General features: G+C 38.9%; 1 protein-coding gene across 1 annotated transcript in view; it reads left to right on the top strand.

Annotated features, from left to right (window-relative positions):
* Positions 1-7: 7 nt before the first annotated feature.
* Positions 8-12051, top strand: part of LOC127972905 (synaptosomal-associated protein 25) — a 49046-nt gene continuing 37002 nt past the window's right edge. Inside the window, exon 1 of the mRNA XM_052576892.1 lies at positions 8-222. The gene's annotated coding sequence lies outside the window, so the exon portion shown is untranslated. The remainder of the gene's footprint in view (positions 223-12051) is intronic.

Below are 12051 nucleotides of genomic sequence, written 5' to 3'. Positions count from 1 at the left end.
ATCCCCAGCGCAAGAAAATGAACAGAAATAACCAATCGGCTTCACAAAGGGGCGTGGCCTCTGAGTTACCTTGTGACGAACAAGACGCCTGCTCTGGCTGAGTAGATGATGCTGAAATCAGATCGATGAGCAAACACAGGTGTTAAGCACGAGGGTGAACAAAACGGCTTCGTCTTTGCGCCACCCTCAGGAAAAAATAACGCGTGTACCTGCTGTCATACAGTAAGTAGTTTATATATATATTTATATATATCTCGTTGAAGAATATACTTTGTCATTTTTTGCAACCTAACTTTCTGAAAAGTAAATCAGAGAATATGGCGTCTGTTAATGCTGGGCTTTAACGTTGCGTTGGGATGCTAATTGTTTTCATTAAATAACTCATGTAGTTAATTCTGACATGAATACTAGGTTGCAGACAGATGCTAAAGCAGATAAATAACCTCTTCATCAGAGAGATTCCAAAAAATAAAGTAATAGCTATATAATTTAACATTAAATATGTAATTGACATTAAGAAGCTGTAAATTAAATGTTTTGTTTAGTGAGATGATTATTATTCAAAATGTTTAGTGAGATGATTATTATTCAAAAGTTGCTTTTAAAAGGTTTTTCTAGTTGCTTGACTTACAGTCTGATTTGGTCTGTCCGTTGTCTTTGGACAGCATTGGTCTCATCAATGAACAAATGAAATCCTCTCATTAAGTCCATGTCCACCTGTGGTTTAAAACCAGTCCAATAAATAAACAGCAAGGCGCTGTGCCCCAGGGAATGCAATAAGATAAATAAGCTTGTAAGCTTAAATCTTGCCCTTTTCAAGTGACTCATTTGATGTTTTCAGTATTAAATGTTGATGATCAGTCAAGATTTTTTTCTGCCTTTTTCGTATAATGCAAATCATATCAAATAACTGTAAATGGTTTGTATACAACAATGAAAAACAAGAAAAGAAAGAGTTTATAAAGCCCATCATAACTTGATGCATTCAATTCCACTCAATTAAGGCTAATGCTTCTAATTTTCAGTGTTCACTGAAAATGTGTGTGCATCATTAAATTAGTGATCTGGTAAAGGTTCTTATAATAGATGTTTTTCATATGCCATGACATGATTTATTGGTTAGCATTTCATCAAAGGTTTCTTTCAAGCTGTACATCTGCTTGTTGCTATAGTGAACGAGACAATAGTTAGATTTAATGTAATTAAAACTAAATAAAACGAGAAAAGGTTTATGTGGAGTGTCATTTGGGGTGATTTTATATCCTGCTGACCTTAAAATCAAATACTATAAATACGTTTATGATATACTTATTAATACGTATCTGGTATTGTGGTGTCTTTCATTCTGAGTGGATTATAACAACCTTAAAAACATAAACATCATAAAACCTTTTAAAATCAACATGGAATAAAAGGGAAAGTTATCGTGTTGGGGTGGAACAGTTGTACTTTTAAAGGAATAGTTCACCCAAAATGTTTAATTTGCTAAATATGTATTGCACCCTCAGGGCATTCCAGATGTTTTGTGCAAATCTGTTCAAACATAGAAGCAAACTCATGAGTTTGCTTTTATGTTTGAACAGATTTGCACAAATTTAGCATTACTTCACTTGCTCACCAATGGATCCTCTACAGTGAATGGGTGCCGCCAGAATGAGAGTCTAAACGGCTGATAAATACATTACAATAATCCACAAGTTATTCACACGACAACATTTTATGAAGTAAAAATCTGTCTGTTTGTAAGAAACAAATTCCTAATTAAAGTTAAATTTAACATGTAAATAGTCACTTCTGGCCAAAATATAAGTCCATAATTTTTAGAGTGACATCTATCAGCGTTGCTCTCGCGTCTTGCACAAGAGAGCAGCATGTTTAGAAAGCCATGTAAAATTCATCTACATTCAACTTTTAAAAAACTCATTTTTTCAAGACTCACTGCTCATGTTTTTAAACTAAGAAAGTAGCCAAATGATTGGTCTTCAGTCCTTTGTATTAAACTATGCATGCATACATGCATGGTAAGGTTTTTTTTCTAATTGTTTAAGATACTTTATTAATTATATATGGTTTACAAACACTATTTTAAAACATTTTGCACTTTATCTTCAAAGAAAGTCGTGTTATTTTATTGCATAATATTTTGCGCGATGCGCCCTCTTGTGGCCTCAGAAGAGAAGCCAAAAGCTTTTTTCCTCAACACTGAAATTATGCATTTTAAATTCGAATATAATTATAATGTCCATTAAAGCTGCAAGCAGCCTTTCTGGGGCCAAGCCCTTATTGCTCTTTGGCTTTTAAGGGTTTTTCAAGCAACTTTTTCAGCACTTTTTACAGAAGAGATAGATTCAGAATTACAGATAAGGTGAAATCAGAAGGTCTGATGAGAACGAACGCAGAATGAAGTTACAAAAACACACTTATTTTTGATCCCATATTAAGAAACTTTAGTACAGCTCTTACCCATGTAATAAAGGAATTGAAATGACAACTTTATACCCAATTTTAAACTTTTCCCATACAGGTTTCGAACCCACAACCTCACAGGTTCAGTACCAACGCCTTAGCTAAGTGTGCCACATTAGTTGACACACAACTTACACGGCACAGAAGAGAAGTTAAGGTGTGAGAATGATCTCTCTCACAAGCCCGAAGTAGCATTTTAGCCAGATTAGCATGCTACGCTAAAAAATGCTAACATTGTCAAAGTTAACCAGATTGCTCAAGAGACCCATTAGAGTGAATAGAAAAGTGTTAGCATTTTAGTTCATTAGCATGCTAAGCTAACTAGCATAAATCAACAAGCACAGGCACGGTCAACTTCGGAGCTGTACATCTCTGGAACGGGAGTGAATATCAAAAATCTGTTGAGTCATTTCTGTCAGGCCCGGTCTGAAGTTCATCTGATAAAATTTTTAACAAAATTGAACAAGATTTCAGGGAGGAGTAGTGAAAAAACTGTATTTCATTCCATTCAATATGGCGGACAGACGCCATGTTGGAAAATGACAATTGAGACATCCTCAGAATCGGCATAACCAAAGGAATAAAATGACATAAAAATAACAAAAATCGATCAACATTTACAGTAGTTATAAGGGGTTTTGCAAGAATCGTTATATCTCTTGAACACTAGGTGGCGCTGTCTTCCAACTTCCGGGGTACTTCCGGCACATGGTGTTGATGATGCCTATCGATTTTTGTGAAGATTTGTACAGTAGTTCAAAAGTTAGAGCAATTTTTGACAAATTTCAAAATGGCGGACGGGTGGTCCAGGTGGTCTTGACAAAATTGACATCCACAGATTCAAAATGATCTACAGAAACCATAGACATCAAGATCATAATTTTCTGATGAATTGTTCAGAAGTTATAAGCAAAAAAGTGCATTTTTGGTATCTCAACACCCATAGGTGGCGCTGTTCCCAAATTTGGCATGGACCCCCAAGTTATGGTGTAGATGAAGTGAACCAAGTTTGGTATCGATTGATCAATGTTTGGCCGAGATACAGCATCTCAACCCATTTGAGGTCAACCTCAGTAAGTTCACAGCATCATAACTTTTTTTTTCACTAGTGTTCAAAAAATTCTGTTGAGTCATTTCTGTGCGGCTCAGTCCAAAGAACATCTGAGCCAAATTTCAGAAGAATTGGACTAATTTTGAAGGAGGAGTAGTGCTTAGACTGAATACTGTACTTTTCAAAATGGCCGCTACTGTAATGGGAGGAGTCTTAATGTAAGATATGGAATGGAATCTCCATGAAGAGACAAAACAGATGTACTAAGTTTTATTTTAATAGAATTAGTGGTTCAAGAGTTATTAATGTTTGAATGTTGAATTTTTGAGCTGGTGGTGGCGCTATAGAGTTTGCCCTAGAGACCCCAAAGTTGGTCAGATCACTAATAATGGTCATCTCTACAAGTGTGCCAAATTTCATCATTTTCCCTTTTTCCCTTCATAGGGCTACCATAGACTCCCATTGGACGAGAAGAAGAAGAAGAAGAAGAATAATAATAATAATAATAATAAATATAGCTGCAAGCAGCGATACCGGGGCCAAGCCCTGAAGGGCTGTAGCCAGAGCAACGAGCGGGACGAAGCAAAACGGCCAAAACAGAACTTCCATCGGATCGACATTACCCACCCCGGATTCGATCCCACGACCTCTCGGGTTTGCGACGAATGCCTTAGCTAAGTGCGCCACATTAGTTGACACACTGTTTGCATGGCACAGAAGAGAGGTTAAGGTGTGAGAATTAACTCTCAAAAGCCCGAAGCAGCATTTTAGCCAGATTAGCATGCTACGCTAAAAAATGCTAACATTGCTCAAAGTTAACCAGATAGTTCAGGAGACCCATTAGAGTCAATAGAAACGTGTTAGCATTTTAGCTAATTAGCATGCTAAGCTAATTAGCATAAATCAACCAGCACAGGCACGGTCAACTTCAGAGCTGTACACGTCGGGAACGGGAGTGAATATCAAAAATCTGTTCAGTCATTTCTGTCAGGCCCGGTCTGAACTTCATCTGATAACATTTTGGACAAAATTGAACAAGATTTCAGGGAGGAGTAGCGAAAAAACTGTATTTAAATCCATTCAATATGGCGGACAGACGCCATATTGGAAAATGGCAAATGAGACATCATCTGATTTGGCATAACCCAAGGAATCAAATGACATAAAAATATCAAAAATCGATCAAAATTTACAGTAGTTATAAGGGGTTTTGCAAGAATCGTTATATCTCTTGAACACTAGGTGGCGCTGTCTTCTAACTTCCGGGGTACCTCAGGCACATGTTGTTGATTATGCCTATCGATTTTTGTGAAGATATGTACAATAGATCCAAAGATATAGCAATTTATGACAAAATTCAAAATGGCGGACGGGTGGTCCTGGTGGTCTCGACAAAATTGACATCCACAGATCCGGAATGATCTAAAGAATCCATAGACATCAAGAAAATAATTTTCTGATGAACTGTTCAGAAGTTATAAGCAAAAAAGTGCATTTTTTGTATCTCAACACCCATAGGTGGCGCTGTTCCCAAATTTGGCGTGGACCCCCAGATCATGGTGTAGATGAAGTGTACCAAGTTTGGTATCGATTGATCAAAGTTTGGCCGAGATACAGCATCTCAACCGATTTTAGGTCAGCCTCATTAAGTTCACAATTGAATAACTTTTGAACAAAAACGAAAATCAAAAATCTGTTCAGTCATTTCTGTGCGGCTCAGTCCAAAGAACATCTGAGCCAAATTTCAGAAGAATTGGACCAATTTTGAAGGAGGAGTAGTGTTTAGACTGAATACTGTACTTTTCAAAATGGCCGCTACTGTAATGGGTGGAGTCTTAATGTAAGGTGTGGAATGGAATGTCCATGAAGAGACAAAATAGATGTACTAAGTTTTATTTTCATAGAATTAGTGGTTCAAGAGTTATTAACGTTTGAATGTTGAATTTTTGAACTGGTGGTGGCGCTGTAGAGTTGGTCCTAGAGACCCCAAAGTTGGTCAGATCACTAATAATGGTCATCTCTACAAGTGTGCCAAATTTCATCATTTTCCCATGTTCCCTTCATAGGGCTGCCATAGACCCCCATTGGACGAAAAGAAGAATAATAATAATAATAAATATAGCTGCAAGCAGCGATACCGGGGCCAAGCCCTGAAGGGCTGTAGCCAGAGCAACGAGCGGGACGAAGCAAAACGGCCAAAACAGAACTTACATTGGATCGACGTTACCCACCCCGGATTCGATCCCACGCCCTCTCGGGTCTGGGACCAGTGCCTTAGCGAAGTGCGCCACATTAGTTGACACACTGTTTGCATGGCACAGAAGAGAGGTTAAGGTGTGAGAATGAGGTCACTGAAGAAAGTTGCTTAGCAATTTAAGCAGCATGAAATGGAAAGTTAAGTAAATTGTAATTCAGACTTCTGAGGTATGTCCAGAACATGGTTTTAATAATCCCTAGCGATTATAGTAGAAATCTTTCCATGGGTTGAAAAGATATAGAAACTTAGGACACAATTCTTAATGTCAGGCAGTTAGTTTAGTTAATCCTGGCAAAATTTACATCCATGGATTCGGCATGTTTCGAGGAATAGACTGACGACAAGATCATGATTTTCCAACTATTTGTTCAAAAGTTATAAGCAGAAATGTGAGTCTTTGGTATCTCACGACCCATAGGTGGCGCTGTTCCCAACTTTGGGATATATTCTCAGTTCATAGTGTTGATGAAGTGTAGCGAGTTTTGTGGCGATTGATCAAAGTACGGCCGAGATATAGCCTTTCAAACAATTTCAGTTTAACACTGTTAACTTCAGAGCATCATAACTCTTTTTTTGACCAGTAGGTTGAAGAATTCTGTTCAGTCATTTCTGTGCGGCTCGGTCCAAAGATCGTATGAGGAAATTTTGAGAAGAATTGGGCCACATTTGAAGGAGGAGTAGCGAATAAACGGAATACTGTACTTTTCATAATGCGGGTTACTGTAATGGCAGGAATTTTAATGTAAACTATTCAATGTGATCAGCGAGAAGAGAGGAATCAGGTGTACTAAGTTTTATCTTGATAGAAGAAGTTGTTCAAAAGTTATAAGGAAAAATGTGCATTTATGCTATCTCATGACCCATAGATGGCGCTGTGCCCGAATTCGGCATGAACCCTCAGATCATGGTGTTGGTGAAGTGTATCAAGTTTAGTTTCGATTGATCAATGTTTGGCCGAGATACAGCATCTCAACCGATTTTGGGTCGACCTCGTTATGTTCACAATTTAATAACTTTTGAACAAAGACGAATATCAAAAATCTGTTCAGTCATTTCTGTGCGGCTCTGTCCGAAGATCGTCTGTGGCAAATTTCAGAAAAATCAAACCACTTTTGAAGGAGGAGTAGCGTTTAAACAGAAACACTTAATTAGCTTAATAGCAATTACTGTAATGGGTGGAGACTTAATGTAAGGTATAGAGTGTAATCTCCATGAAGAGAGTAATCATGTGTACTAAGTCGTATCTGTATAGACCAAAGGGTTCGGGAGTTATTAAAGTTTAAAAACTGAATTTTTGAACTGGTGGTGGCGCTGTAGAGTTGGTCTTAGAGACCCCAAAGTTGGTCAGATCACTATTGGTGACCATCTCTAGAAGTGTGCCAAATTTCATCATTTTCCCATGTTCCCTTCATAGGGCTTGCATAGTGATCGATTGTTTTTGCTCGAAAATTCTACCAAAAACAATCGCTAATATAGCTGCAAGCAGCGATACCGGGGCCAAGCCCTGAAGGGCTGTAGCCAGAGCAACGAGCGGGACGAAGCAAAACGGCCGAAACGGTACGCACGTCAGGACAACCGATCGGTTCAGAAGTAGAGAAGTTTGAAATTGAACAGAACTTTAGATGAGAAAGACCAAAAACACATTTTTGATTCAAGGCAAACACACTCAGGAAATTCAAATGCTTGAACAGAATCAACATTAACTGCCCTTGATCCAAACCCATATACACAGAAACAACATTAACTGCCCTGGATTCGAACCCATGACCTCAGAAGCTCAGAACCAGCATCTTAACATACTGCACCACTGAGTCTTTACACATCCAGTGAGCTGCAGAAGAAAGGTTAAGGTGTGAGGATGAGGTCACTAAAGAAATTTGCCTAGCAATTTAAGGTAGTTTAGTCAATCCTGGCAAAATTTACATCCATAGATTCGGCATTACCCGAGGAATAGAAAGACACCAAGATCATGATTTTCCAACTAATTGTTCAAAAGCTATAAGCAGAAATGTGAAATTTTGGTATCTCACGACCCATAGGTGGCGCTGTTTCCAACTTTGGGATATATTCTCAGTCCATAGTGTTAATGAAGTGTAGCGAGTTTTGTGGCGATTGATCAAAGTACGGCCGAGATATAGCGTCTCATTCAATTTCGATTCAACACTATTAACTTCAGAGCATCATAACTCTTTTTTTGACCAGTAGGTCGAAAAATTCTGTTCAGTCATTTCTGTGCGGCTCGGTCCAAAGATCGTCTGAGGAAATTTTGAGAAGAATTGGGCCACATTTGAAGGAGGAGTAGCGAATAAACAGAATACTGTACTTTTCATAATGCGGGTTACTGTAATGGCAGGAATTTTAATGTAAACTATTCAATGTGATCAGCGTGAAGAGAGGAATCAGGTGTACTAAGTTTTATCTTGATAGAAGAAGGTGTTCAAAAGTTATAAGGAAAAATGTGCATTTATGCTATATCATGACCCATAGGTGGCGCTGTACCCGAATTCGGCATGAACCCTCAGATCATGGTGTTGATGAAGTGTATCAAGTTTAGTTTCGATTGATCAAAGTTTGGCCGAGATACAGCCTCTTAACCGATTTTGGGTCGACCTCGTTATGTTCACAATTTAATAACTTTTGAACAAAGACGAATATCAAAAATCTGTTCAGTCATTTCTGTGCGGCTCGGTCCGAAGATCGTCTGTGGTAAATTTCAGAAAAATCAAACCACTTTTGAAGGAGGAGTAGCGTTTAAACGGAAACACTTAATTAGCTTAATAGCAATTATTGTAATGGGTGGAAACTTAATGTAAGGTATAGAATGTAATCTCCATGAAGAGAGTAATCATGTGTACTAAGTTTTATCTGTCTAGACCAAAGGGTTCAGGAGTTATTAAAGTTTAAAAACTGAATTTTTGAACTGGTGGTGGCGCTGTAGAGTTGGTCTTAGAGACCCCAAAGTTGGTCAGATCACTATTGGTGACCATCTCTAGAAGTGTGCCAAATTTCATCATTTTCCCATGTTCCCTTCATAGGGCTAGCATAGTGATCGATTGTTTTTGCTCGAAAATTCTACCAAAAACAATCGCTAATATAGCTGCAAGCAGCGATACCGGGGCCAAGCCCTGAAGGGCTGTAGCCAGAGCAACGAGCGGGACGAAGCAAAATGGCCAAAATGGAACTCACATCGGATCGACGTGACCCACCCCGGATTCGATCCCACGACCTCTCGGGTTCGTGACCAGTGCCTTAGCTAAGTGCGCCACATTAGTTGACACACAGTTCCCATGGCACAGAAGAGAGGTTAAGGTGTGAGAATGAACTCTCAAAAGCCCGAAGTAGCATTTTAGCCAGATTAGCATGCTACGCTAAAAAATGCTAACGTTGCTCAAAGTTAACCAGATAGCTCAGGAGAACCATTAGAGTCAATAGAAACGTGTTAGCATTTTAGCTAATTAGCATGCTAAGCTAATTAGCATAAATCAACCAGCACAGGCACGGTCAACTTCAGAGCTGTACACGTCGGGAACGGGAGTGAATATCAAAAATCTGTTCAGTCATTTCTGTCAGGCCCGGTCTGAAGTTCATCTGATAAAATTTTGAACAAAATTGAACAAGATTTCAGGGAGGAGTAGCGAAAAAACTGTATTTAAATCCATTCAATATGGCGGAAAGACGCCATGTTGGAAAATGACAAATGAGACATCATCAGATTCGGCATAACCCATGGAATAAAATGACATAAAAATATCAAAAATCGAGCAAAATTTACAGTAGTTATAAGGGGTTTTGCAAGAATCGTTATATCTCTTGAACACTAGGTGGCGCTGTCTTCCAACTTCCGGGGTACCTCCGGGATATGGTGTTGATGATGCCTATCGATTTTTGTGAAGATATGTACAGTAGATCAAAAGATATAGCAATTTATGACAAAATTCAAAATGGCGGACGGGTGGTCCTGGTGGTCTCGACAAAATTGACATCCACAGATCCGGAATGATCTAAAGAATCCATAGACATCAAGAAAATAATTTTCCGATGAATTGTTCAGAAGTTATAAGCAAAAAAGTGCATTTTTGGTATCTCAACACCCATAGGTGGCGCTGTTCCCAAATTTGGCGTGGACCCCCAGATCATGGTGTAGATGAAGTGTACCAAGTTTGGTATCGATTGATCAAAGTTTGGCCGAGATATAGCATCTCTACCGATTTTAGGTCAACCTCATTAAGTTCACAATTGAATAACTTTTGAACAAAGACGAAAATCAAAAATCTGTTCAGTCATTTCTGTGCGGCTCAGTCCAAAGAACATCTGAGCCAAATTTCAGAAGAATTGGACCAATTTTGAAGGAGGAGTAGTGTTTAGACTGAATACTGTACTTTTCAAAATGGCCGCTACTGTAATGGGCGGAGTCTTAATGTAAGATATGGAATGGAATCTCCTTGAAGAGACAAAATAGATGTACTAAGTTTCATTTTAATAGAATTAGTGGTTCAAGAGTTATTAACGTTTCAATGTTGAATTTTTGAACTGGTGGTGGCGCTATAGAGTTTGGCCTAGAGACCCCAAAGTTGGTCAGATCACTAATAATGACCAGTTCTACAAGTGTGCCAAATTTTATCATTTTCCCATGTTCCCTTCATAGGGCTGCCATAGACTCCCATTGGACGAGAAGAAGAAGAAGAATAATAATAATAATAATAATAATAAAACATACAGATACAATAGGGGCTACAGCCCTCTGGGCTTGGCCCCTAAATATAGCTGCAAGCAGCGATACCGGGGCCAAGCCCTGAAGGGCTGTAGCCAGAGCAACGAGCGGGACGAAGCAAAACGGCCAAAACGGAACTTCCATCGGATCGACATTACCCACCCCGGATTCGATCCCACAACCTCTCGGGTTCGGGACGAGTGCCTTAGCTAAGTGCGCCACATTAGTTGACACACTGTTTGCATGGCACAGAAGAGAGGTTAAGGTGTGAGAATGAACTCTCAAAAGCCCGAAGCAGCATTTTAGCCAGATTAGCATGCTACGCTAAAAAATGCTAACGTTGCTCAAAGTTAACCAGATAGCTCAGGAGACCCATTAGAGTCAATAGAAACGTGTTAGCATTTTAGCTAATTAGCATGCTAAGCTAACTAGCATAAATCAACCAGCACAGGCACGGTCAACTTCAGAGCTGTACACGTCGGGAACGGGAGTGAATATCAAAAATCTGTTCAGTCATTTCTGTCAGGCCCGGTCTGAAGTTCATCTGATAAAATTTTGGACAAAATTGAACAAGATTTCAGGGAGGAGTAGCGAAAAAACTGTATTTCATTCCATTCAATATGGCGGACAGACACCATATTGGAAAATGACAATTGAGACATCATCAGATTCGGCATAACCAAATGAATAAAATGACAAAAAAATAACAAAAATTCGATCAACATTTACAGTAGTTATAAGGGGTTTTGCAAGAATCATTATATCTCTTGAACACTAGGTGGCGCTGTCTTCGAACTTCCGGGATACCTCCGGGATATGGTATTGATGATGCCTATCGATTTTTGTGAAGATATGTACAGTAGATCAAAAGATATAGCAATTTATGACAAAATTCAAAATGGCGGACGGGTGGTCCTGGTGGTCTCGACAAAATTGACATCCACAGATTCGGAATGATCTAAAGAATCCGTAGACATCAATAAAATAATTTTCTGATGAACTGTTCAGAAGATATAAGCAAAAAAGTGCATTTTTGGTAACTCAACACCCATAGGTGGCGCTGTTCCCAAATTTGGCATGGACCCCCAGATCATGGTGCACATGAAGTGTACCAAGTTTGGTTTCGATTGATCAAAGTTTGGCCGAGATACAGCATCTCAACCGATTTGAGGTCAACCTCAGTAAGTTCACAGCATCATAACTTTTTTTTTCACTAGTGTTCAAAAAATTCTGTTCAGTCATTTCTGTGCGGCTCAGTCCAAAGAACATCTGAGCCAAATTCCAGAAGAATTGGACCAATTTTGAAGGAGGAGTAGTGTTTAGACTGAATACTGTACTTTTCAAAATGGCCGCTACTGTAATGGGCGGAGTCTTAATGTAAAGTGTGGAATGGAATCTCCATGAAGGGACAAAACATATGTACTAAGTTTTATTTTCATAGAATTAGTGGTTCAAGAGTTATTAATGTTTGAATGTTGAATTTTTGAACTGGTGGTGGCGCTGTAGAGTTGGTCCTAGAGACCCCAAAGTTGGTCAGATCACTAATAATGGTCATCTCTACAAGTG

This window comes from Carassius gibelio, chromosome B15 (assembly GCF_023724105.1).
Source record: "Carassius gibelio isolate Cgi1373 ecotype wild population from Czech Republic chromosome B15, carGib1.2-hapl.c, whole genome shotgun sequence".
Classification (NCBI taxonomy): Eukaryota; Metazoa; Chordata; class Actinopteri; order Cypriniformes; family Cyprinidae; genus Carassius; species Carassius gibelio.
This window is presented reverse-complemented; position numbering and strand designations above follow the sequence as displayed.